The sequence below is a fragment of the Herpailurus yagouaroundi genome, unplaced genomic scaffold, assembly GCF_014898765.1.
Source record: "Herpailurus yagouaroundi ecotype Mexico unplaced genomic scaffold, PumYag 197, whole genome shotgun sequence".
NCBI lineage: Eukaryota > Metazoa > Chordata > Mammalia > Carnivora > Felidae > Herpailurus > Herpailurus yagouaroundi.
Window position 1 is genome coordinate 6,299,364 of NW_024412428.1, and position 27,902 is coordinate 6,327,265.

Below are 27,902 nucleotides of genomic sequence, written 5' to 3' on the forward strand. Positions count from 1 at the left end.
CTCCCCCTGCCCGGCTTCGTCTCCGGTCCTCCCCCCTCGGCCACCACCGTGCTCCTCTCACTCACGCCTCCCCGCCGCGCCTCACACCGCGACGAGCTCCGTGCCGCCTGCGCCTGCGGGCGGCCCTCGTCCCTGGAACATCCTCCGTCCCTCGCCCGGTCGCCTCCCGGCCCTTCCCGGACCCCCCCCCGGCGGGAGCCGCGTGACGACCGGGGCCTCGTCGGCGAGGCGAGCTCCGCCCCCCAAGCCCGCAGGGCAGGCGGGAAGGCCGACCGGACGCGCGCGGCGGCCTGGGAACCGAAGCCGACGCCCGCCACGCCCGAGGCGCCTCCGGCCCCGGGGGCCCCTGAAGACACGGGGATTGCGACCCGCGGAGGGGTTCCGTCCTCCCCGGCCGACGCGACGGATTCGAGGGCTCTGCGGGCGCCTCGCCGACCCCCTCCGGGCCGCCACGTCCCGTTTGCACGTCCCTCCCCCCCCAGTTCCCGCGAGAAGAGCCGCCGGAAAGAAGACGGCACGTCCGCGGGGCTCCAGAGTGGCTCGCGCGCCCGGGTCGCCGCTCTGGTCTTTCTCGTGGCTTCCGGGCTCCCCTCCCCCACCCCGCACCCCGCACCCCGCACCCCGCACCCCGCACCCCGCGGAGGCGGCTTCTCCGGGCGCCAGGCGTCCGCCCCCTCGAGTCTGCAGGGCGGCGTTTTCCGCGCGCTTCGCCAGAGTTCGCCCGCGCGTCTGGAGCTCGTCAGGGGCCGCTTGGGCCCCCGCCCCGCCCCGGGATTTGACTGTCGTCGCCGTTGCCCCTCAGCGCGCACCGGGCCTCCTGGCCACGCGGCCTCGGTCGGCCGGGGCGCCTGGCGACGCGTGGCGCCCCGCCCGGCCGTCGGTTGACAGAACCGGGCGCGGCCGCCGCCCCCTCTTTCTGAAGACCACCCTGTCAGGCTCGCCACGCGGAGCCCCGTGGCCCCGACGCCAGGCTCCCGAAATCTACTCAGCAGAAAGGAACTGCTGCCGGGTGCACCAGAGACGGTTCGCGGTCCCGGGGTCCAGGACGCAGGAGCGTCGGGGGACGAGATGGAAGCGGGAGTTTTTACTGTGCGTATACTTTTTGGATACTTTTGGGGGGTTGAATCACCGAGTGTATAACTATTCAAAAAATCAGATAGATTGAAGATTTTTAGAGCTTCAGCAATATATTGACGCGACAACATATATGTTTTTACATGTAAATGTTTATTTGCTCTCGAGAGCGAGGAGGACAGAGAGAGGGAGACAGAGGGTCTGAAGAAGGCTCTGTGCTGACAGCAGGACCCCCGAAGGGGGGTCTTGAACTCGGGAGCCAGGAGATCATGACCTGAACCGAAGTCGAACACTTAACCGACCGAGCCACCCAGGTGCCCTGATGTGACAGTATTTTTTTAATTCCTAGGCACAACCTAAAATTGTTTTCTTTTCCGGGCGCCCGGGTGGCGCAGTCGGTTGAGCATCCGACTTCAGCTCAGGTCAGGAGCTTGTGGTTTGTGGGCTCCAGCCCCGCGTCGGGCTCTGTGCCGACGGCTCAGAGGCTGGAGCTGCTTCGCCTTCTGTGTCTCCCTCTCTCTCTGCCCTCCCCCGCTCATGCTCTGTCTCTCTCTCTCTCTGTCAAAAATAAATAAAACATTAATAAAACTTTTTTTTTTTTAAATCACCGAGGGCTTGTAGACAAAACAATGCCAATTTGTTCACCTATGCGGAGTTCCTTCCTCCCCTGGGCACCGAACACACCGATCACTCCTATTATGTTGACTTGCCTACAGGTTCACCTCTTCTGCCGCCCGGTCTACTTCTCCAACCGTAGGGGGGCATGTCTTATCTGTCCTTCCATGGATCTGCCCTCGGGTACCTGCTTCCCTGCCCATCTGCTTCAATACTTCTCCTTCACGGACCTCCCTGGTCCCAGGAGGCACGTTGACTCCTTCTTTTCCACCCGTGCTGACCCCTTGGATACAGTGACTCAGCTTTTGGATTGGCCTCTTGCCTTGGCACTTGGCCCCTACACGATTCAGCTTCCTGTATCTGCTCCCTGGCCACTCTCCGTCTGCCAAGCAGCTGAGGTCATTTTCCGCTTGTCACCATGTATGGGAATGGACAGCAAAAGCCGCCATCACCCAGTCTGGAAACTTCAGCATCATCCGTTTCTTCTGCTCCTCACCCCCTGGCCCTCCATGCAAGTTCATTCCACGGCAGCGTTACCTCGAGTATGTCCTGCCTTCTGAAGCCACCCTTCCGTGCTGCCTGAGATCAGGGGCCCATCCTCCCTTGGTGAGCCGCGGCACCAGCCTCCCGTCTGGCTGCTCTTTAGTCTGCGTCCCTCCGGTTCTTTCTCTACATGCCCGGCAGAACTCTTGTCCCCAGATGCAAATCTGATCACGGTGCTCTCCTGCTGAGAAAGCTCCACAGGTCCCAGATGCTGGCGGACCGAGTCGGAGTTCTTGGCTCACCAGAACAGGTCCCTCACACCGTATCCCTCACCCTTCGCTCCAGCCACAGCCCGTCCTCCAACTGCACCACACTCCTTACTCCGACGCACCAGAGTGCTGGCCTTCCCCGGGGTGTTTCTACCATCCCCGCCTTCTCCCGTGTTCCTCCTTCTTCCAGGACTGACCACGTGGCTTGGTTTGCCCAGAACGGTCTCTGCTTACACTTGTCATTCAGTGTAGTTATTAGGAGCCTCCCTTTCACTCTCCAAATGCCCTGGTTTGGTCAACAGCTGACGTGGCCCCACTGCAGTTGGTCTGACGCTTCACCTGGAAAATCTCTGCTCATCTTCGAAGATCTGCTCCAAGTGCCGGAAGAAGTGCTGGGAAGCCTCGTGTGAGTTCCCCGGAGGAAGTCGGCTGCTCCTTCCGTGCCCCTCCAGCCTTGTATGTGTAATTCACGACAGCGTTAACCATGGTATATTACTAGAGACTTGTTGGTATGTCTGTCTTCCTTGCTAGACTTCTTGAGTCTTGTGTAGTTTTGCATCCAGAAGAGTCCCTGACAGGTAGTAGGTGTTCATTTACAGTTTGCTGAAGAGGAATGAGAAAAGGAATTCGCGAAATGTTTATTAAGAACTATGTGCCAGGCACCGTTCTAGGTTCTTTGGCAAGACAGATGAACATCCACATTCTCGCAGAGTTTACACTTAGTCGGAGGAAACAGACCAAGTGGGTTTCTGAACAATCTACTGGTGAGAGTGTAAGTACAGGGTTGGCTGTAACTAAGCAGGCTCACCCCTGGAGCTGGGGGGGGGGGGGAGTCAGCTTCCCTCGAGGCACTGGGCTGTCTGAGGGATGGGGGCCCCCCCTGGCCGATACAAGGATTCAGTCAGAAGGGAAGAAGCAAAGAACAGATTCAGGTAAACAGGGTCCGTGTGGGGCGGGACCGGCAGAGTAATTCACTTCCACGACCACAGCTGCCTCCGGCAATGTCTCCCTTCAATCCTGTCAGGGTGTCTCTGGGACGGTATGTTTAATCTCATTTGAATATAATCCAGAATGTTATTGGGAAGTCTTGGATGAAAGGCTCCCCCGGCACACACGACATTTAAAGCCTGTTGTTCATCTTTGTTCACGGTCAAGATCGGTCAACCTTGTCATGAAAACTTTCCTTGACCACGGCTGCTCCAACTTTTGCATCAATGGTGTTTCTAGTCATCGTAATATCAAATCTGTAGGAAAAAAACATACCCACAGAAACTGTTACCATTCAAATATTAAAGTAAAAATAGATCTACAGGCATGAAAATGACAATACTATCTATTCCATGGACATAGTTCTGATAGAAGCAAGGCACCCAGGGACACTAGCTCCAAGAGAGATCTCTCTAGGATTAGGCCCCAGCCTGGAGAGCCCTAAATACCGTTCCTCCTGGGTCCATAATTATGGTCTGAGAAAGTCTCAATCCCACCAAAGGCACATCAAAGAAAATTTCTTCAAATTGTTTGTTTCCTCATGAGCTGATGGAGTAACAAGTTTACGGATGAGACTATCAAGTAGACGTGTTGATGATGTTGATAATGAAATCGGTTGGAGAACATGCAAACTAAATCAGAAAATACTGAATGAAAATCCTTCTGTGCTTTTTCCTTTGAACGCCTAGGTCAAAGCCACCCATGCCGTTTTCTGCAATACTGCACCAGTGTTCCAATGAGGCGAAACCCGCTCAATCCGCGTGATTCGTTATCTGTTGTAACCTGAAAGGTGTCACTCTCACTTGATCCCCTTTTATGCCATACCACAACTTCAATTGAAATAAATTTCCTGCTCCCAATACTGCAGTAGGTTTCTTCCTCTCTTCCCCCCCTTTCTTTCTTTCTTTCTTTCTTTTCTTTCTTTCTTTCTACTTTGTATTAGGAAATGTTCAAACATACTTTAGAAAGTAGACAGAATAGTAAGATGAACCCACCTAAACCATTACCTAGTTTTTCTACATAAAACGTACATATAGTAAAATGCATAAACTTTAAGTGCACAATGTGTTTTGACAAATGTATGTGCCTGTTTCACTGCCACTCCCAATCAATATATAAAACATTTCCATCACCCCAGAAAGCTCCTTAGCCATCCCCCAATTTTACCAGGCATTAATACATGACCATGCTTGGTTTATCCGTATCCCTCCCCCCACAATTCCCAGGATGATTTTGAAGCAAACCCAGACATCGTATTATTTTACCTGTAAATATTTCCTTCTGTTTCTCTAAGACATAACCAAAATATTACTATCACACTTAAATGAACAAGAATTTCTTAACATTATCAAATATCCAGCCTGTGTCCACGTCTCCTCAACTCTCTTTTAATAGATTTATAATTGGTTTCTTTACTTTTGATCTATCCCACTGATTTTAAAAAACACCCCAGATGAATATTTCCAAGCCGTTGTCACGATTATCTACTGAGTACTCCTTAGGCTACTAGAACCTGGATTCAATACAGAACTTTCCAATTTCAGTTTCCAATTTTCCTCTTCATGCAGCTTAGCCTTCAGCAAAAGTAGGCTAATTTTTGTATGAAAAAAACAAAACCCTGGCTTCCACGACTCTAGAATTTGATTATGTGTCTCTTCTCTTCACCCTGCATGCAAATGGTCATTAGATAAATCTCTGTTGAACACCTACCAGGCATCAGGGACCGGTTAGTAGCTAGAGAAGCCAGCAGTCAACAAGATAAGTACAAATCCCGCCCTCACAGAGGATTATGGCATCTCCTGTCTCTACTTACTGAAATCGAATTTACTTAAAGGTGAGGTCCAAATGTCGCGTTCTGTGCAAAGTCAGCCCTGATCACTTCAGGCAGAAATACTCTGGCTCCTCTTAAACTCTTGCTTTACTTCATTTAAACTGCCCCTAGAGTATATACCACATAAGGAATCTGAACCGAAGATATGTAGAGAGAAGTCCTTCATTTTTGTAAGACCTTCAACATCTTAATGGGAACATAATGAATGAGTAAATGAATATGTTAAGAACAGTTACAACACACACACACACACACACACACACACACACACACACTCAGCTGACAGTGAGTGTGTCAAACTCATCATGTGAAGGCCCTGAGTTCAGTCCTCAGGGAGAACAGCTCTCTCCTTCCTTCTTTAGCAATTGGTCTGGCCTAACATTCTGTTGGCAAAAAGAAAGGGTATATCAGGGGCACTAAGAAAAAAAACAAAGAAACACATGCACACACAAAAAAATCACCCACTGACTGCTGAACCTGAACCAACTGTTTTAAGAAAAGGTATTATTGAGACATTCTTCACTCGGTACAAGGGACTACACTGCTTTAAGGGCACTTCCAGGGACCCCTGGGTGGCCCAGCTGGTTGAGCTACCTACCGACTTCGGCTCAGGTCACGATCTCACAGCTTGTGAGTTGGAGCCCTGCGTCGGGCTCTGTGCTGACGGCTCAGAGCCTGGAGCCTGCTTCGGATTCTGTGTCTCCCTCTCTCCCTGCCCCTCCCCTGCTCATGCTCTGTGTGTGTGTGTGTGTGTGTGTGTGTGTGTGTGTGTGTGTGTGTCAATAATAAATAAACATTAAAAAATTAAAAAAAACAAAAACAAAAAAAGGACACTTCCGGGGGAAAGTCCACATATAAAAGCAAATGAGAATTGGCCTGGAGATGAAGTGGATACACCTCGAAGTCTTTTCCATCTTTTAGTTATCTCATTCCATTAGGGTACGTTTCTAAACGTGGTGCACAGAATTAAAAAGCTGATTTTCTGCAGTCAGAAATCCTGAAAAATTCTTCTCTAAATTTTTGAAAACGTAAAAAGACATAAAGAAGAAAATTAGAGGGGCGCCTGGGTGGCGCAGTTGGTTGAGCGTCCGACTTCAGCCAGGTCACGATCTCGCGGTCCGTGAGTTCGAGCCCCACGTCAGGCTCTGGGCTGATGGCTCAGAGCCTGGAGCCTGTTTCCAATTCTGTGTCTTCCTCTCTCTCTGCCCCTCCCCCGTTCATGCTCTGTCTCTCTCTGTCCCAAAGATGAATAAACGTTGAAAAAAAAAAAATTAAAAAAAAAAAAAAATAAAGAAAATTAGAATCCCCCATAATCCACCAGTCAGACAAAAATCGTTCTTGGGGAGCTTGGGTGGCTCAATCGGTTAAGCACCCACCTTTGGCTCAGGTCATGGTCTCACGGTCCGTGAGTTTGAGCCCTGCGTCAGGCTCTGTGCTGACAGCTCGGGGTCTGGAGCCTGCTTCGGATTCTGTGTCTCCCTCTCTCTCTGGCCCTCCCCACTTGTGCTCTGTTTCTCTCTCTCTCAAAAATAAATAAACATTTAAAAAAATCGTTCTTAACATTTTGGTGTGTTTCTTTCCAGTCATTTTTTGCTGCGAGTAGAAAAAGGTTGCTTTTGGGGCGCCTGGGTGGCTCAGTCGGTTAAACGTCCGACTTCAGCTCAGGTCATGATCTCACGGTTCGTGGTTCGAGCCCCGCGTCGGGCTCTGTGCTGACAGCTCGGAGCCTGGAGCCGGCTTCGGATTCTGTGTCTCCCTCTCTCTCTGGCCCTCCCCCACTCACACTCTGTGTCTCTCCTTTTCAAAAGTAAGTAAACATTTTTAAAAAATGAAAAAAAAAAAAAAAGGACAAAGTTTGCTTCGGAGTACTAGATTTCACGCTGGTGCTGAGGATGGGTGGGCTTACCCAAGGAAAACGTTTTGTTTTCCATATTAAGCAGGGTGGTCTTTGTTCGGTCTTTCCTCACAGATGACTCTCTTTTTTCTTTTTGTTCTCGCTTTTGTTCTCGCCCTTTGCCCACCAAGCCCACAGTTCTGATCTGTGACCCTAATTGGAGTCTTTACTCCCATCTCTGGTCCCAACATCATGTCCCAGATCAGGATCTCACAGTCCTATCCCCCTTTGTATCCATTCACCTCACTGCCTTGACTCAAAACCAAGTTCCTGGGCCACATCTGATCGTCACTATAATTTGTTTTCATTTATCAGCATTTCCCCCACGACATTAAAGAGGCTTTGTGAATTAAAGTTGAGTAGTTGCATGTTATTCTCATCTTAAACATTCTCCTCATATTGACCTGATGTTAGTTTCGATTATGAATTATGAATAACTCCGTAATGAATATGTTTGCAAACAATCTTTACCCATATATCAGATTACTTTCTTTTTGTTAAATTTTTTAAGTTTGTTTATTTATTTTGAGAGAGAGAGAGAACACAAGTGAGTGAAGGGCAGAGAGAAGGAGAGAAAGAATCCCAAAAAGGCTCCACGCCATCAATGCAGGGCCCAATGTGTTAACCAGGTCTCGGACTCAGAAACTGTGAGATCATGACCTGAGCTGAGATCAAGACTCGCCCACTTAACCGAATGCCCTCCCCAATCAGATTACTTTCTTAAGTCAGACACATAGAAATAAATGTATTGACATAAAATATGGCCTAAAAACACCTGATACATTCTGCTAACTTGATTTCTAGAGAGCGTGCAAACTTACCCTCCCACAGCAGAGCGTACTGGGTCTATCTTGTTGACTGTTGCCAACACAGGGTGTTATTGTTAACACAGAGAACAAAAAGGAATTTGGGAATAGAAAAAAGCTCTCGGTGTGGTCAAGAGCATCTATGAAAAATGCACAGCTAGCATCATACTTAACAATGACAGGCCACATGCTTTTCCCCCAGGATCAGGAACAAAGCAAGGGTGTCCACTCCCACCACTTTTATTCAACAGTGTATTATTTTTAATATTTACTAATACGAGATATTTAAAACCACTGTACTTTCACATTTGCATTTCTTTGTGAGAGTAACTTGTTTATTAGCAATTTGCATTTTCTCTTTTGTGAATTATGTATCTGTAGTCTCTGCCCATTGGTATCCTAGGGCTTTTTAAGTTATTTCTGTAGGCTGCCTGTATTTTTGTCTTGAATATTTATTTCTACACTTCTTGTTGTTGGCTTTGGTTTGAATGCCGTATTTTTTGCTTCAGAGAAGTTTATGTCATTTTATTTTATTTTCTGTGAGCAGAACTACTGAGTCTATCTCATTTTAAACTGCATTTATGCTTAACCATTTCTTCTTTTTGTTGTTGTTGTTACATAAATTAACACATTTACTATAGGCCAACCGGGTGTCAAATGGTGGAGCTTCTACTGGTCTGGAAATTCCTTTAGTCTTTTGCTTTTGGAAAATTGTTTTATTTTAGAGAGGGGCAGAGGGAGAGAAGCGTAAGCAGTCTCCATGCTCAGCATGAGCCCGATACGGAGCTCGATCCCGTGACCCTGAGATCACAACTTGAGCCAAAATCAAGAGTCAGACACTCAACCGAATGAGCCACCCAGGTGCCCCAGTCTCCGACTTTTTTTAATTTTCAGTAGGCCCCATTGTCCAACATGGAGCTTGAACTCATGACCCCGAGATTAAGAGTCGCATGCTCTACTGACTGAGCCAACCAGGCACCCCTCAATTCCTTCAGTCTTTTGATGTCTGCCTTTACAGTGGCGGCAGAAGTGGTGTGGAGGGTCCAGGCACCACCGGCTGCTGTTTTCATGAGGGAACCACAACCCCACAGCTCATCCCTTCAACTTGGTTTTGCCACAGAAGGAGCAAGTGTATTTGGCACGCTGGCTTCTTTCAGTTTTCTTCACCATTTTCCTGAGGGAGGCACCATAACAGGGTGAGGGAGATCTTCTATTTACCGATGATTCCTAACATCTTGGCGTGTTTTACCAAGTTGCTGCAAACCAGGTCCCAGCCCAGAGAGTAAACTTTTTTTTTTTTTTTAAATAGTACTGCATGGTACTACAGTAATTACATTGCTTCTATGTTCAAGAACTAGTAGGTTAGTGGGGCGCCTGGGTGGCTCAGTCGGTTAACCGTCTGACTTCTGCTCAGGTCACGATCTCCCGGTTTATGGTTTCGAGCCCCGCGTCGGGCTCTGTGCTGACGGCTCGGAGCCTGGAGCCTGCTTCGGATTCTGTGTCTCCCCCTCTCTCTGTCCCTCCCATGCTCATGTTCTGTCTCTCTCTGTCTCTCAATAATAAATAAACATTTAAAAAAATTAAAAAAAAAAAAAACAACTAGTGGGCTAGTACACAGCCCTGTGATTTCAACAACCAATTTTGCTATGAAAAGTAGTTCTTGTATCTTGCAATTGGTGTTATTTGTTTCATTAGGGTGCATCAACAGGGGAAAAAATGGCTCAGAGAATCCAATTTGCAATATTGGCTCAAAGTTATAATGTGCAGGGTTTATACTCAGTTCTGGGTCATGTTTTCATCTATAAGACTCCATTAAAAGGATAGCGAGGTTCATATCAAAAATCATATAGTAGCTAAAGAGTATCATTTTATCTTGTCTGAACCAACGCAATAGAGCCAAAATCTTTAAACAATTATATAGGTGCATAAAATTTTATGATAGAACTTCACAGGGAAAAATACTTTAATGTGAATCGAAATTCACCTAACTATTCAAAAGGGAAGTGGAGAAGTGTTTCCTCCTATTCGAGAATAGCTACAGAGTAAGGAGAACAAGTAAGTTATTTTCGTGTACCACCAATCGATAGAGTCTTCTGAGTGTACGGAGTATTGAATTTTCCAAAGGTTGCTACTCTACAAAGGGATAATTATTTAAATGTTAGTCTGCTTGTAAAAGTGACACTGAAGAATCTTTTATTTTACTTTATTTGTGGCTTAACTCATATGGAGTCCCTCCAGGTTAACACCTGCCAAATTACTGTATTTTTACCCTACCTCGTATTCTCTCGTTTGATAATGAGTCGGATGTGAGTCACTAAGACAAGATGCACCTCGGAGTAACTATCTTCCAGAATTATTATAAGCATATGATGAATGAGATGTTTATGATACCAAAATTCTCAGCATAAAACAAAGGGAAAATTCAGATGAAGCAATTTAGAAGAGTAATTTAGAGAAAAGTACAAAGAGGAGTCCTGGATTACTGAACTTCAAAAGGAATTCATCAGTCACCATTTCAACACACATCAGAGGAGACCTGGACCTGCAAAGGACCCTGGCTGCTTCGCTGGCTCTGCTTCCCCCGTGTTCGGTACAGTTCAGCCTTTCTAGAATGTGCTTTCTGCACCAGCACAGTGCCCGCTCGTAGCAGGCACTAAGTGGATGATCGCTATGATGAACACCTTTTGGTAGGTCCTGGGGGAACAGAATCCACCTGAAAAAGGTGTACCAAGGGGGTAGGCTCTGGGGCCAGACTGTCCAGATGCAGATTCCAGATCCGTAATTTACCCACCGTGTGACCTTGAACACGGTTGCCTAACTTCTGAGTGGCAGTTTACTCTCACTGGAAATGAAAAGAATCATATGCTTTGTGTCAAGATTAAATGAGACAAAGCATAGGGGCGCCTGGGTGGCACAGTCGGTTAAGCGTCCGACTTCAGCCAGGTCACGATCTCGCGGTCCGTGAGTTCGAGGCCCGCGTCGGGCTCTGGGCTGATGGCTCGGAGCCTGGAGCCTGTTTCCGATTCTGTGTCTCCCTCTCTCTCTGCCCCTCCCCCGTTCATGCTCTGTCTCTCTCTGTCCCAAAAATACATAAAAAACGTTGAAAAAAAAATAAATGAGACAAAGCATAAAAAAAGAACTGGTGTACAGGGAGCATTTGGTATACTTGAGCTATTCACACACAGAGGAAGGAAAAGCATAACCCACGAGATATTTCCTATCTGGATCAGCCTATGCGAGTAAAACAAAGCAAAACGAAGTATATACAAACACATTCTCAGGGCTATTGAGTCTGTCAGGATTAGGATTTGCTGCATATATATTCAAACCGGCAGTTCAGAGAAAAAGAAATTAATTTCCCTCATGCAGAAAATAAACCAGAAAGTAGGACTTTCTACCGAAAAGCCCAGGGCTGGTCTAATGGAGTCACCATTAGCTGGATCCAAGTTCCTTTTCTTGCACTGCTTCTGCCTCCTTAGTGAGCCGCCTCTTGGTTCTGGAAGGTAGCTTGACCGCCGTGATCTCCTTGTCCAAGCAGTGGAATGGAGAAGGGGAGTGGGGGGCTGTTCTGCCCTAACCCTTTAGAACTGTTTGCCAGCAGCTGCATCCAACACTTCCACGAACACTCCACTGGCCACAACTTGGTCTCAGAATCACATCCAGCTATAAGCAAGGCTAGGAACGGGGCACCTGGGCGGCTCAGTTGGTTAAGCGTCCAACGTCAGCTCAGGTCATGATCTCGCAGTTCGTGGGCTCGAGCGTCGCGTCGGCCGGGCTCTGTGCTGACAGCTCAGAGCCTGGAGCCTGCTTTGGATTCTGTCTCCCTCTCTCTCTCTGCCCTCCCCTACTCACACTCTGTCTCTCTCTGACTCTCAAAATTGAGTACATGTTAAAATAATAATAATAAAAAGGAAGGCTAGGAAGTAGTCTTTACTCTGAGTGGCCTTGTGCCCAGCCAATAATTAGGGGTTCTAGTACAACAAAGGAAAGAATGGACATTAGGGAGGAAAACAGGGTTCCTTACCACAGCCTGGTAGGTAACAAACTGACTCTGAGAGAGAAACAGAATGATGATATTCAAGAGAATAAAGGCAACCCTAAGATTTATGTATTTGCTCGCCTATCTGCTAGGGCACAATTGTCAACGGTTTGTCTTACTGCATTTTATGCTTCGGTCCTAAAACTCATCAAAAAGGATTATGTTCTCAGCCCTCCTAGAAATGCTCACCAGAGTAGCCTTCCCGTTCTGCTCTCCTTGGCTTAAAAGAGAAGGAAAGCTCTTGGGAGGATTTCAAAGAAAAGCCACCAGAATGACTCACGGCTCCAAACAATAAGACCTAGAACGGACTTTCAGGAACAGCAGTGAGTCAGACAGAGAAAGAAATGGCTAGAAGGTGACTACATAATGATGTTCTGCTACAGAAAGGGTTCTGACGCAAAGGGGGGGGGGGGGAGGACAAGGAGGAAGGCCAGCTGTTCACCTCCACCAAGGACTGAGGAAGGAAAAGGGAGGCCGAAGTGACTTCAGGTGACAGGGATTATACAGTGAACTCTCTGAAGGCTGAGATGTGCTGCTCTTGAGGGCAGGGGCTGGGGATTGGAGGGGCAGGGCACAGGCAGGGGGCCGGTGGGCGACTTGAACCGCTACAGTTGGCTTCGTTTCCTGTGCCTCAGTTTCCCTCATGGAATACTACGGTTTCGAGTTCAGAAAACAAACGCTACGTTGACTTGAAAGTTAAGCTCTGGTTTCGCATGGGTGCAAAAGAGTAACAACTGTGCGGATGTCAGTGTGCTGCAGAATAATCCTAGGAGGAGAAAGGAACGGATTTTCTGTTTTCAGATAGCGTTTTTTTTTTAGTTATACCAGGAATGTGATGGCAGTCCAGTCAAGACAGTACCAGAAGATGCATTTCACCCACGGCAAACATTAAGCGATGCCAAACAAAATATACAAGGAGAGAAGAAAGGGGAGGGGGTGCATGACTGAAAAACAAGGTAATCACTTCCGGCATGGGGGGAGGGGGCAGGGGGGCAGAAACACAAAAGAACAGGAAGAGCAGAGGGAGGCAGAACCCGGGCCCTGGGTCTCCAAACAGGCAGTGGGAGCTGAGAATCTGGCTGCGGCACAAAACCTCCTTCCTCCTCCTCTGCCCCCTCCAACTCCCACTCCCCAGGGGTGACTGCTTTCCCTTTTGAGCTCTCCTGGTGGCTGCTCAGGAGATGAGGCCCCTCAGCGTGGGGGGGGGGGCATTCCTACCTCTGTCCCCTCCCCCTTGTTCTGTCAGAGTGTGCCATTGTTCTAACACTTTCGCTCTGTGCTAGAACCCTAACCAAGTCTTCTGCACTCTTGATTCAAGTTCGCTGTGAAGGCAAGTAATGCGACTGGAGCCACAGAGAATGAAAAGTACCCTGTGGCATTACACCCGTGTCATGGTTGAATAGAAAGTTTTCTAAATTCTACTTTTGAGTCAGAATCATGTCCTGTTCTAGTTGGCTTCCTATTTGGATCATGGCTTTCTTTTTGGGGGGGGGCAATGTTTATCTTTGTTTTTGAGAGAGAGAGAGACAGAGCACAAGTAGGGGAGGGGCAGAGAGAGAGGGAGACACAGAATCCGAAGCAGGCTCCAGGCTCTGAGCTGTCGGCACAGAGCCCGACCCGGGGCTCGAACTCACAAACTGTCGGATCATGATCTGAGCCGAAGCCAGACAGTTAGCCGACTGAGCCACCCAGGCGCCCCCTGTTTTTCTTTCTCAAAAAGTTTATGTATTTATTTTGAGAGAGTATACACATGCAGGGGAGGGGCAGAGAGAGAGGGAGGCACAGAATCTGAAGCAGGCTCCAGGCTCTGAGCTGTCAGCACAGAGCCCGACGCGGGGCTCAAACTCATGAACTGCGAGATCACGACCTGAGCCGAAGTCTGGCACTTAACTGATTGAGCCACTCAGGTGCCCCCGGATCATGATTTTCTTTTTTTTTTTTTTTTTTTTTTATTTAAAAAAAATTTTTTTTTTCAACGTTTATTTATTTTTTGGAAACAGGCTCCAGGCTCCGAGCCATCAGCCCAGAGCCCGACGCGGGGCTCGAACTCACGGACTGCGAGATCGTGACCTGGCTGAAGTCGGACACTTAACCGACTGCGCCACTCAGGCGCCCCAAGGATCATGATTTTCTTATAGAGCATTTGTTTCCCTCAAGGGAAGTTTCTTATCTCCGTGTGTGTGTGTGTGTGTGTGTGTGTGTGTGTGTGTTTGTAAGTAGTTATCGAAATGTCTTCATTTTATTGTTGACAACTTCCAGGTTCCTCAATATTCGGGGTGTGTAATGACATCTATTTTGTTTTTAAAGTTATTCTTTGTGGAGCCTGTTTACTCCCTCCTTTAATTTGAAATGACAGCTTTGCAGGCCCAGTCGCACAAATGACCCCCTGCGGTTTCTTTTCAATGATTTCCTGAGCTGGATTTGTGTCTCCCTCTTCTCAGATTCCTTCTCAGCTTGAGAGGAATACATCCTCAATTAATTGGGTTTTTTTTTTTTTCCAGAAAGGGTATATGTAGACTTAACCTTTGTGGGTGTTTACCGTTTTTATCTTATCCTCGCCTTACTTGTTCGACCGGATATGGAATTCTTGGTTGAAATAATTTTTCCTTATCAATTCAGAGTCTTTGCTTCACTGCCTTCTAGCAGACAATACTGCTTCAGATATGTCTGGGGCCAGTGTGGGACTCATTTCCACCTGAGAAACTTATTTTCTTTCCTTTCTGCAGAATCTTAGTATTTTTCTTTAAGTTGGCATTCTAGGGGCGCCTGCGGGGGGCGGGGGGCAGTTTCAGTCTGTTAACCTTCCGAGTCTTGATTTTGGCTCAGGTCATGATCTCATGTTTCAGGAGATCAAGCCCTGGGTCAGGCTCCGGGCTGACAGTGCTGGTGCCTGCTTGGGATTCATTCTCTGTCTCTGTCTCTGTCTCTTTCAAAATAAAATAAACGTTGAAAAAAATAAAGCTGGCATTCTGAATGTTCCCTTGAATACATCTAAATGTTGACTCAGACCGCCCTCTGCCCTCCCCAGAATGGGAGGTGGGCAAGAAGTTTCTTTCAATCCCAACACTACAGTTTTTCTACCACCTCAGGGGAATTATCTGCTGCTATGTCTTTTTTTTTTTTTAACGTTATTTATTTTTGAAAGAGCGACAGAGCGAGTGGGGGAGGGGCAGACAGAGAGGGAGACACAGAATCCGAAGCAGGCTCCAGGCTCTGGGTTGTCGGCACAGAGCCAGACGCGGGGCTCATGAGCGGGGCTCGAACTCATGAGCCGTGAGATCATGACCTGGGCTGAAATCGGACGCTCAGCTGACTGAGCCGCTCGGGTGCCCCAACTGCTCTGTCTTTAAAAGCTTGTTCCTCATCCACCATCTCTTCCCGGAGCTCCTCACAGATAGATGTCGGCTCCACGTTTAACCTTCCCTCGTTAGGACTCCATAATTTGGAGCACCTCTCTGCCCATCTCTTCCAGATCCACGTTCGATCGTTTGCTTCATTCAGTTCTTTTATTCTCAGTTTTCATTTTGGTGATCCTGCTTTTAATTTCCGAGAGTTTTTCGCTTTCTGAGTGTTCTTTTTTCATGGCCATCTGTTTCTATTTTTTTCCTCAATAGATAGTATGTCTTTTTGGAGCTTAGATTAGAAAGTGTTCTCAAGTCCTATTTCTTGCCATTATCTGTCTCCCACTCTCTGAAACGACGTGTTCTGTTTGTGCAAATCGGTCTTTCACAGCATGAATTTCTTCCAAATGCCTCATGATTTTGATTGACATGGCTGATGGACGATGGGATGTATTGGCTTCTCTGGTCAACACACCTGAGTTTGCTTTGCAGATGGGAAGGCCTGTTTACCCCAAAGGCCTCTCCTTCACCCCACTGCCACCCTCCACCCCCAACAGCCCGGGAGGAGAGCTTTCTGTGGCTTTCTGTGGAGGCCCTGAGTCTCTCAGCACCTGGCCTGCCTCAGTCCACAGCACCCCCCCCCCCCCATTTTCCCTCACCCTGGTAGCTTTTACTCTGTTGGAGGAGGGGTGCACAGGGGTGCACCTGGGGCAAATGGTGCTACTCCAGATATTTAATGGAGGGGAGGGGCTGATTGAGCCATCCCGTAGATGGTCCTTCAATCCATCACCCCTCCCCTCCCAACCTGCTGACTCCATGTCTTGGAATTTCTGCAGAGTTCTGCCAGGCAAAACAGCCACCACCACTTCCACGGTGGCTTAGGGTTACCATTTTATTCTGCTATAATCCTATCTACTTTCCTTTTTTTTTTCACGTTTTATTTTTGAGAAAGAGAGCACATGCGCACCCCCAAACTAGCCAGGGGAGGGGCAGAGAGAGGGGGCGGACAGAGGACCGGAAGGACGCTCTGCACTCACAGTAGAGAGCCCAGTGTGGGGCGGGAACTCACCAACTGCACGAGATCACGACCTGAGCCAAGGTTGGATGCATAACCAACTGAGCCACCCAGACACCCCCCATCTACTTTCTATGGTCTCTAAACTTCAAAATGTCTTGTCTGTGGATGGGGCTTTCTTGTTTGCAAGGCTCCCATGGTCATTCCACTGGTTTTCTGTCTCCTTTCCCATTTCAGTGGGATCTGTTCAGCTCTGGGATTATAACTGGGAAGAAGGCAGACACAGTCCCTTCTCACATGGAGTTTATGTTCTTGAGCAGTGAGTAGTAGTAAGCAAGCAAGTACAGTGAACGGACCAATCTGGCATTAACACAGTAAGTCTTGCAGGAGGGATTCCCTAACCAGATTTATGGGTAAGAAAAGGCCTGGAAAGGAAAGGATGTCCCGGCTGAGATCTGAAGAATGGGCAGGTATTATGGCAAAGGGAACCAGCGACTATACATGGCTTCTGCTGGAGATGCTTCTGCACATTATCTCCCGAATTCTGTCAGTAATCCAGTGAGAGAGGCATTATCGATACCAGTTGAGAAGTAAGGAAATTGACGATGCGGTTAAGTAACTTGCCCAAATCGCACAGCCAGTAAGGGGTGATGCTGGGATTTTAATCAGTTGGGATATCTCTAAGAGCTACATGCTTTTCTACATTAGGTGCCAATTTCTTTTCTAGCTTTTAAAAGTTGTAAAAGACACATAATGTGAAATTCACCATCTTCACCATTTTTAATCTTACAGTTCAGTGGCAGTAAGGACGTTCACACTCTGGTGCGGCTACTACCATCATTCATCTGCAGTGCTCTTTTCGTCTTGCAGAACTGAAACTCTATCCAGTAAACAACTCCTCACTCTCCCTCCTTCTAGCCCTGGCATCCACCGTTCTAACTTCCGTCTCTAGGAGTTTGACGACTCTAGGTACCTCATATCACCGGAATTGTGCAGTATTTGTCTTTTTGTGACTGGCTTATTTCACTCAGCATAATACTCTCAAGGTTCATCCATAGATGCCAGTGTCTTTTTAATACCCTGTACCTCCTGATAAGCTCTAAAAGGAAGAATGTGTCCCAGCCTGAGCTGAAAAGGGGAGGATTAGGTTGTGATAAAACTCGATTATTATTAGGAATACAGTTGAAGCTATGATGAATCAGCAGAGGACCCTAGAATTTTCAAAACCTCAAATCCTGCACTAAGGAGCGCATACGATCTGTCTCCATTGTATATGAAATAGTCAGAAAGTACATCGTGTCCTGGCAATATAACTTCAATCAATGTGATCCAGAGAGCTTCCTGTCCAATGACGTGACTCCTAAATTCTATGTCTGAGCAAGGGACCCTCCTTTAACATTGGATCAGGGTCCATGTATTCTTTCGCATACAAATGTGCCCTACATCATGTACCAGTATGGTGAATGGTCGCCATGTGCAATTCCAGACCCCATCTCCACCTTTTCCATTCTGCCTTGGGTCCTCCAGGCTGACCCATAGGGATGGATTTCAGTCGGATTTGGCTAATCAGAGGCACTAGCAGGAGATTGGGGAGTGGCTGGCATATTTATTATCCTGGCTCTCTCTCAGCAGCGTTGCTGTGAGTTGGCTGCTCCAAAGGCAACACTTTCTGGCACCTGGTATGCAGCTAATGACCTAGAAAATGCTTTCACTACGCCCCTTCTCTATCGGCAAAAATAATTAAAAGTGGTGTGCCTTCCTATGTCAGGGACAGCACTATATCTTAACTGTCTTGCCTCAGGGCTAAATCAAATCCTGCTGTCATAATTTAACCTAGAGGGATGTGTTTGTCTTGATATCCTACAAAACATCACACTGGTCCATTACACTGATGGCATTATACTAATTGGATCCAAGAAGTGGGAGGCGATAAGCACCTTAGGCACATTGATAAAACACATGCATGCCAGGGGGTTGGGAGATAAACCCCCAGAAGTCCAGGGGCTGCTGAATCAGTGAGGTTCGTAGGGGAGCACTGGGGTACCACGTTGTTCCACAAGTAAGGCACAATTGTTGCACCGTGTTCCAAATACTACACAGGAGATACAATGGTTCTTGGCTTTCTTTGGATTTTAGAGGCAACTTAAGCCAGAGTTTGATGTGCTGCTCTGACCTAATTATTGGATAGCTTACAACACCACCAGTTGTGAGTGGGCACAGGGTATGAAGAGGTCCTGCAACAAGTCCAGGCTTCCTTACAAGCAGTCTGACCCGCACACCCAATAGCATGGAAGAATGTGTGGCGAGCAGGGATGCTGTAGGGAGCCCCTGTCAAGACCCACTAAGACCCAAGTGAAGTCAACTGCTGACAACTATTTTCTTTTCAACGTTTATTTATTTTTGGGACAGAGAGAGACAGAGCATGAATGGGGGAGGGGCAGAGAGAGAGGGAGACACAGAATGGGAAGCAGGCTCCAGGCTCTGAGCCATCAGCCCAGAGCCCGACGCGGGGCTCGAACCCACGGACCGTGAGATCGTGACCTGGCTGAAGTCGAACGCTTAACCGACTGCGCCACCCAGGCACCCCTAACTATTTTCACTTGAAAAGCCGGTCCTGGACTGCCTGAGGTTCCCAATAGAGACTGAATATCTGACCCTGGGTCACAAATGACTATGTGAGTTAAACTGCCCACCGTGACCCCGGGCACACTCAGCAGGATTCATCGTAAAGTATAAATGATATATGTGAGACCAATCTCCAAGCAGATCTGGAAACCACAGACTTCCGGACCAGGTGGTTTAGGCTCCCGTGGTGCCTCTTCCTACTGCTGCGCTGCCCCTCTCTCAACACACATCAATGGCCTTAGGGAGTTCCCTGTAGCCACTTATAGAGGATGAAGAAGTGGGGGCCACATGTATTAATGGATGTACATGGTATGATGCAACCACACGGAAGTGATAAGTTGCCCAACTCTAGTCCCATTCAGGGATGGCCTGATAGAAAAGAGTGAAAAGCAATCTTCCCAGTGGGCAGAGCTTCAGGTATTACACCTGGTTTACTGTGTACGGAAGGAAAGGTAGTCTGAAGAATGACCCATCTGATTCCTGGGCCATGGTTAACAGGTTCGCCACATTGTTCAGGGAGTTGGAAAAAATAAATTGCCTGTTTGGTGAGATGGCTGGGGCAGAGGTTTGTGGATGGATTTTCGGAATGTGCGTGGAGTATAGAGATAAGTATATCCCATGTAAATGCGCACCGCAGCATCTGCTGTGAAAAGAGTCTCTCAATAATTGTATTAGTCATCTCAGGCTGCCGTAATAAAATTCCAGACTGGGGGGCTTAAACAATAGACATGTTACTTTTTCACAGTTGTGAAAGCTGAAAGTCCAAGATCAAGTTGCCATCAGGGTTGGTTTCTGGTGAGACTTCTCTTCCTGTAGAAGGCTGCCTTTTTTCACGTCCTCACATGTTTTTTTCTTCAGTGTGTGCAAGTAGAAAGAGCTCTCTGATGTCTCTTCCTCTTCTGGTTATTCCATCATTCCATTTATTTGTTTCTTCGTTTATTTCTGTATTTCTTTATGACCTTTCCCCCAGCTTTATTATGATATAATTGACATAGAATCTTCCTCTTTTTAGAAGGAGAACAGCCCTGCTGGTTTAGAGCCCCACTCTTATGGTCTCACGTAACCTTATTTCCTCCTTATGGCTATCTCTCTAAATACAGAAACACTGAGGGCTAGGGTTTCAGCATATAAAAAAAACTATAAGACAATTGGAGAAATGTGATCAGTAACTGAATACTGATGGTATTAAGGGATTGTTGTTAATTTTTTGTAAGTGTCCTAATGGTATTTGGGTTACGTCCTTTAGAGACGCACATTGAAATATTTATAGATGAAATGAGCTAATGATTGGATTTTCTCCACAACAGTCTAGAAGAGTAGGAAGTGGGTGCTGACGTTGATGAAACAAGATTAGCCATGAGTTGGTAATTATTGATGCTGGGTCAATAGTATATGATGGTTCACTATACTGCACTATTTTATGTATGTTTGAAGTTTTCTATAATAAAATTTTTTTATCTTTAAGAGTCAGTGTAAAAATATGAAGCATTGAGGCTGAGGTGGGGTTCAAAGGAAAATCATCCTGGGATGGGGGTGAGGATGTTGGAACAGATGGGACAGGATGATTGCTACCTCGCACTTTTGCTCAAGGTAAGATCGGAGATTCTGACTTTTCCCACTGGGAGGTGGAATGTCGATTGTTTATTTTTTAAAAGTGAGATATAGTTGACATGACATTAGCCTCAGGTTTACAATTTAAAGATTTGCCATAAGAAATCTAGTTAATGTCTATCACCACACACAGTTACAATTTTTTTTTTCTTGTGATGGGAACTTTTAAGATTTACTTTCTTAACTTTCAAATAACATGATTTAAGATTTACTCTCTTGGGAACTTTCAAATACAGTATTGTTGACTGTCGTCACCATACTGTGCATTACATCCCCAGGACTTATCTACTTTATAATTGGAAGTGTGTATCTTTTGACCTCCTACACCCGTTTCTCCCACCCCCTATCCCCTACCTCTGGCAACCACCAATCCGTTCTTTGTAACTGTGAGTGGGTTTTTTTGTTTTTTTAGATTCTACATGTAAGTGAGGTCATATACCATTTGTCTTTCTATGTCTGGCTTATTTCACTTAGCATAATGCCCTCAAGATCCATCCATGTTGTCACAGATGACAGGATTTTCTTCTGTTTTTTGCTGAATTCTATATAATATGTTTTCTTTATCCATTCATCCACTGATGGACAGTTAGGCTGTTTTATGTCTTGGTTATTATAAATAATGCCACATTGAACATGGGGTGCACATATTTTTCGAGTTAGGGTTTCATTTCCTTCAAATAAATACTCAAGCGAAATTGATGCATCATATGGTATTTTTCTTTTCTCTTCTTTTTTTTTTTGAGGAACCTCCATACCGTTTTCCACAGTGGCTGCACCAATTTATACACCCACCAACAGTGCACGAGGGTTACCTTTTCTCCACATTCTTGCCAATACTTGTTATTTCTTGTCTTTTCGATACTAGCTATTCTGACTGGTGTAAGGTGATATTTCATTTTGGGTTTGATTGCATTTATCTGATGACGAGTGATGCTGGGCACTTTTCATGTACTTGTTTATCTGATTATTTCTTTATGATCAGATTTACCAAAATGGTGATGTGAGTTGTCTCCAGATTAAAGTGGGAACAAGAATCTTAAAAAGAAAGACCTTTCCCCAGTCTTTCCCCAATCTCTTGATCGAAGATGTAGCAAAATGGCATGCAGAAAGGAAAGCAATCCTGATTACCCAGAGCTTCTCAAACTTTATGTTAGACATCACCTGGGGACTCTGTCAAACTGTAGACTCTGATTCAGTATGTCTGGGCCAGGGCCAAGATTCCAAATTCTAACAACATCCCAATGATGTTGTCTTTGGACCCCACTTGGAGTACAGGCGATGGCTCTGTGGTTCACAAAGCTGTTATCGTTTAGAATTACCTGGGAGCTTCTACAAAATACTAATGGCTAAGTCTTTTTAAGAAATACTAATGGCTAAGAACGTTAGAGATTGTGATTCAATTTAACTGGGGCTTGGGTATTATTTTTTTAAAGTCTCCCATATAATCCTAATGATTCCTTAGAGGAATATTTTTAAGACCCAGCAACATAGTCTATTCTTCCCATTTACTAATGATGCATTTTGAATCAACCATTCATTCAATCATCCTTTCATTTATTCAATTTCCAACTCTAATGATTGAATGCTCTATTTTAGAGAAATTACGTCTATGCATTCCTCCTTTTTCGAATAGTTTTTAGCATCTTCTAGAAATATCTACATTCTTTCTACCGGATTTTCACTGGGTTACTGCATAATGAAATTAAACTCTGAATAGCATCCTTCCCACAAATTTCACACTAAGCTGCTGCTTTTGGAACTAGACAATGGCACAGGAGAACAATATTAAACAGTCTAGAAAGGAAGAACAAACACCTATTTTCAGTTGATATTTCATTGGAGGTGACGTGCTAGTCGGATGGTATTTAAAATTATCCGGAATAAAAAAAGAATGAGTAGTTTTATGAACATTTCCTTTGTTCAATCTTAAGCACTTCCTCAAGGAATTATGCAGAATGAGCTTTCTAGGTGACTTCAGCTCTGGGGCAGAGATGCAGACCTCGGCGTTTATCGAATGCTTTCACAAAGCAAGGTAGAAAGGTGAAGTTTTACCCTTGCTGTGGAATGTCCTTATGGATGTCTCCCTAGGCACACGTGCAAAAGTCATGATGGTATACACACAGGCGGAACTGCTGGGTTTCAGGGTATGTGAATGTTCAACTACCAAGATATTACCAAATTGTGTAGTATTTATGAAAGTGCTCGTGTATATTTATCATCCCACCAGCAGTATGGTAGAGCTTCTATTCATCTCTGAGACTTGTGATTATGAATTCTTAATTTTAGCCACTTTAGTAGGTTTTGTGTGTTATCTTGTTAATAGTCTTTTTTTAAGTTTATTTTGAGAGACAGTGTGTGTGCACAAGTGAGGGAGGAGCAGAGAGAGAATCCCAAGCAGGGTCCATGCTGTCAGCACACAGCCCAATGCGGGGCTCGAACTCAGGAACCCCAAACCCTGTGAGATCATGACTTGAGTCATAATCAATAGTCAGACACCTAGGGCGCCTGGGTGGCTCAGTCAGTTAACCGTCCCACTCTTGATTTCGGCTCAGGTCATGATCTCTCGGTTCAAGGGATCAAGCCCCACATCGGGCTCTGAGCTGACAGTGTAGAACCTGCTTGAGATTCTCTCTCTCCCTTTCTCTCTGCCCCTCCCCCCACTGTCTCTCTTAAAGAAGTTGAGCAATTTTTCATGTTTATTCTCCTTTTGTGTTTCGTCTTCCTGTGAAACATCTGTTTGGATGGTTTTTCCATCGGTTGTTTGTCTTTTTTTGTTTGTTTCAGAGTATTAATCTGAATACTATCTTCTTTGCCAGCGACAGGTGTTGCAGATATCTCCTCCCAGCTTGTAGACTGTTTTTGCACTTCCTTGTTGGCATTGCTTGATGAACAGAAGTTCTTAACTATAATATAGGCAGATGTAGGGGCACCTGGGTGGCTCAGTCGGTTAAGCCTCCGACTTCAGCCCAGGTCATGATCCCATCCTTTGTGGGTTTGAGCCCTGCATCAGGCTCTGTGCTGACGGCACAGAGCCTGGAGACTGCTTCAGATTCTGTGTCTCCCTCTCTCTCTGCCCCTCCTCCGCTCACATTCTGTCTCTCTTTCCCGAAAAAATAAACAAATGTTAAAAATTTATAACATAGGCAGATACATCAATCTTTCTGATTTGAGCTTTTTGTGTCTTAAGCACTTTTTCCGTACACAAAGATAAGATAGTCTTCTATTTCTAAATGTTTAAAGGTCTTACCTTTATACATTTACATGTTTAATTACTCTGGAATTAAGTATCAAAAGGCCACCTTTTTTTTTAAATGTTTATTTATTTTTGAGAGAGAGAGAGAGAGAGAGAGACAGAGTATGAGTGGGGGAGAAGCAGAGAGAGAGAGGGAGACACAGAATCCGAAGCAGGCTCCAGGCTCTGAGCTGTCAGCACAGAGCCTGACACAGGGCTCAAACTCACAAACCATTAGTTCGTGACCTGAGCCAAAGTCAGACACTTAACCAACTGAGCCACCTAGACATCCCATCAAAAGCCCACTCTTCAGGGCTGATTCACATGTGGAAAAGGTATCTGTAAATTCCTCCCAGGAAAAGTTGCCTGGTGTCTGCTCTATGGCTGATGAGATCCTCCCCTTATACATATTTTGAGCTTGTTGCTTGCAGGCCAGGAACAGTCTAACATGGGGACCCTTACAGTCATAGTTACTTCAGGGTGACCTGGTAGAGTAGATTAATTTCTCAGTTCTCGATCCCAACAGATCTGATAAAGGAAGTAAAATACTTCTGAACATGAAAGGCAATTATAAGGCTACGGGCTGAACAAAATCCCCCCAAAAAGCAGAGTTTTAGACCTCCATATGATGTGACTGCATTTTTGATAACCATTCAAAGGATCTTCTATGAAAACAACTCTAGTTACTCCTGTACAAATAAGTCAAAGGACACACACAAAAACAATTAAAAACAATTAAAACAATTGTTACAATTAAAACAATTTAAAAACAACAATCACCACCACCACCACAGGCCAACCCTGCTATCAAATCCACATCTTAATGGCAGGAACTTGACCAAAAGAGGGAAGCAGGAAGCCAACACTGATACATGACTCTACTCCCAACACGACTAAGCACTTCAGAGACGGCAATCAGGGAAAAAGTAAAGCACTTTGCATTCTGAGCTAAATTAAAAATAACAGGACCACCCTAACTGGCTTGGGTCTCCAAGCTCTTAAAACAGTGAACATCCCATAAACCTGGTTTCCAAACAAGAGCAATTCCGCTCCTGATCTTGTTATGTTGGCATCTGAGACTATGACTTGGTCTTTGTGACTATAACGTCACGTGAGGAAGTTGTCTGTTGCCAGCATTAACACACGGATATAAACTTGGAAACCTTGATAACTTTACGGTTTCTTGAATCAAATGCTTACCAGGTTCTCTACTGGGGGAGCAGATCTTTCTGAAATCTGACTTCCTTCTTGTCTTTGCAAATCCTTTCCCTTTGAAAGCCTTCTGTTTCGGAGTCCGCCTTTAGCCTGTGCAGTTGGGTGCTTCATCTGCCTATTGGTCATCTTTCTCGCTTGGCACGTTGAGCCTTCAATGTGATGACGTCTTCTTTGTTCGCAGCTCACCCACACACCTCATGTTTTGACTGGGAGTATTTTCATTGGCATTTTACACAGATTCCTCCTGGATACTGTCCACAGGCTAGCTCTTGGTTTCCTTCTAAAGCAGCAATTCACAGCTCCGTCCTCTCAGAAACATGTAAGAGGAAACAAAAGGACACTTGTAATGCCACCTCTTTGGTTTGTTGTGGCTCAACCTAAGCAAAACCTAGCAGTTGGAGGTAAGCCAGTCATTAGATTAGTGACTTCTTGGGGCGCCTGGGTGGCTCAATCGGTTGGGCGTCCGACTTCAGCTCAGGTCATGATCTCACGGTTTGTGGGTTCCAGCCCCGCGTCGGGCTCTGTGCTGACAGCTCAGAGCCTGGAGCCTGCTTTGGATTCTCTGTCTCTCTCTCTCTCTGCCCCTCCCCTGCTCTCTCTCTCTCTCTAAAAAAAAATAAACATTAAAAAATTAAGTTAATGACTTCTTTTAGCAATTTTTATCACAAGCCTTCCTTATCAGGAGAAAAAAAAACCCAGTATTCTCAACTTTATAAACACCTGTAATAACAAAAGATCTTGGGCCTATAGGAGTCAACAGTTTTCTCCCATCTGCTCTTTACTTTGGACAGAGTTTACATGTCTTCTTGGGGTGACTGTGGCCAAAGTGGAATATCTGTGGCTCCCTTGGGACAGATCTTCACATTCTTACCCCTAGAATCCTAGAATAGAGGGTTGATGCAAAGGCCCTGAGGTAGACACATTTTTTTTTTAATGTGAAGAGATGGAAACCATCAGAGGCATCATAAAATGAGTTGACTTTTAGGTCAAGCCAGGAAGATGCTCACCTTCTGCAACTTTCGGTGCATGTGGAGAACAGTCCTGGGTTCGGATAACACAACTTCACATCCTCCTGTGAGGCTCCCAACACTAAATCTGAGCTCTGAAGACACAGGGAATGTTCCTTGACAATGGACAGATGCCAAGCAAGTACCTATATCCCATTTCTACCTCCCTCCTGTTTCCATCTTCTAATCGTTGCGGCCAGAAGTGAAGTGGAGAAGCCAGGATGCCAGCGGTGGAGAGGAATGTCTCAGGAGTCTCTACCGGACTCGACCAGACATACGCTTCTGACACCTCACATGTCTCAGAGGATGTGAGACAGTCGGTGGTGGTTAGTGAACCCAAGTTCACATTCACATAAAATCCGAGCATACAGCAGCACGGGCTTGGCGCAGGCGTGAGCACCTTCGTCTCAGCCACCCTCCCAAGGGCCGTGTTGATCCGGATCTTGCGTATCTGAGAAATGTCAAGATGCTGGCGAGAAATGAATAGCCCGTCTGGTGCTTTCTCGCCAAATGCTGAAGGCAGGGGAAGCATAAGTTGTTTGCAAGATGTCAAGCAGAGGTCTTCAAACAGTGCAGGTAAAAGGAAGAGATGAGTCTTTTCCGGTTTTCTGTCACGGTCACACACAAACCTGCCGACCTAAGGCCCATGCTCAGTGCTCGACTCCAGAGTCCAACTCTCTGAAAAGGTCCGCCAAACGTCCCGCTACCAGGTTTTCCTGGCCTTACTTATTCTGGGAGAACTGAAAGCACCCGGAGTGGATGAAAAGCCTCTTGTCAGTCTGCATCACCGAGGAGCCCAGGCGCCTTGGACAGAAGGTGCGTACGTTATGGAATAGGGTTCCTCAGAGTAGACCCCACAGAAGGGGCAGGTCAATGATTTCCAGGGCTCGGCCACAAATCTCCTCAGGCATCCAACTCTCAAGACTCCCAGATAAGTCGGAAGGGATCTGGACTGGATGCTGCCCTTTTGTTGGAATCAGGAATACCACACCCGTGTCACCCATTCTCTCCACAGGACAGACGTCTCTGAAAACAGCAGAGTAGACAACTCCAAACCTTCATCCCTTCATAAAAGCAGTGAACAAGCTGGCAAGAATTGTCACGATGACGTTTTTCAGAACTCTAGAATCTAATAAAAGAAACTTTCAGCAACCAGAATAAAGCTCCCTGGAAAAAAAAAAAAGCCAGCTGAATTTTGGTAAGAGAGCATTTCGACTTACCTTGTTACCATCTCCAACGCAGCTACAGACTTGAAGACAGAAGTCCATTTTCCTGGTGCAGGTTACTGGCACCGGAGGGACCAGAACCAATCTTATCTTACCTCAAAGAACCGTGGATCCACGTTTTGACCTAAGTAGCTCCCTGAAGCTCCCCGTAAGCTCCTTGAAGGATCTGCTCAAGGACTTGCCTTTGTTTCGCACGCCTCAGCTCCAAGGCAGTTTTCTGGGTGACATTTGCAAATGTATAAGCGGCTGCCATCTGTGGCAAAGGGTAACAATTAGGGCAAGCAACAGAAAAGCCAAAATGCTGGGAAGAAAGAGGCTGGAGAAGGGCGTATTTCAGGGAATAAGGGCTTTGAGAGGCTCCCATTTAATCCAGAGAACTAGAAGATTCCATGCATGCCTGGACTGGATAGATGCTCAGAAAAGACCCGAGAAGATTCAAAGATCTTCCCACTGGCTGACCTTCAAGCTCCATGCAAGCAGGAAGTAAATGGCCCGGCCAAGTATCGAGGAGTGCCACAACGCAGAGCCCATCTGAAAAGACTGGAGAGAGTTTTTAGGGGGCTTTTTTTTTTCTTTTTCTTTTTTTTTACTCCAGGGATTAAAAGAACTCTCTGCCTGACCACTAGCTGACT

General features: G+C 46.2%; 1 long non-coding RNA gene across 6 annotated transcripts in view; it reads right to left on the reverse strand.

The window, feature by feature from the left end:
- Window positions 1-1,676: 1,676 nt before the first annotated feature.
- LOC121012766 (uncharacterized) overlaps window positions 1,677-27,902 on the reverse strand; it is a 41,219-nt gene continuing 14,993 nt past the window's right edge. For 5 of the 6 annotated variants that reach the window (XR_005782284.1, XR_005782286.1, XR_005782283.1 and 2 more), the window contains 3 exons: window positions 27,265-27,523; window positions 26,045-27,173; window positions 24,556-25,343 (listed from right to left, as the gene is read on the reverse strand). This is a non-coding gene — a long non-coding RNA (uncharacterized LOC121012766). Of the gene's footprint in view, window positions 3,686-5,241; window positions 5,446-24,555; window positions 25,344-26,044; window positions 27,174-27,264; window positions 27,524-27,902 lie in introns of those variants that run through there. The other variant, XR_005782288.1, reaches the window with a different exon arrangement.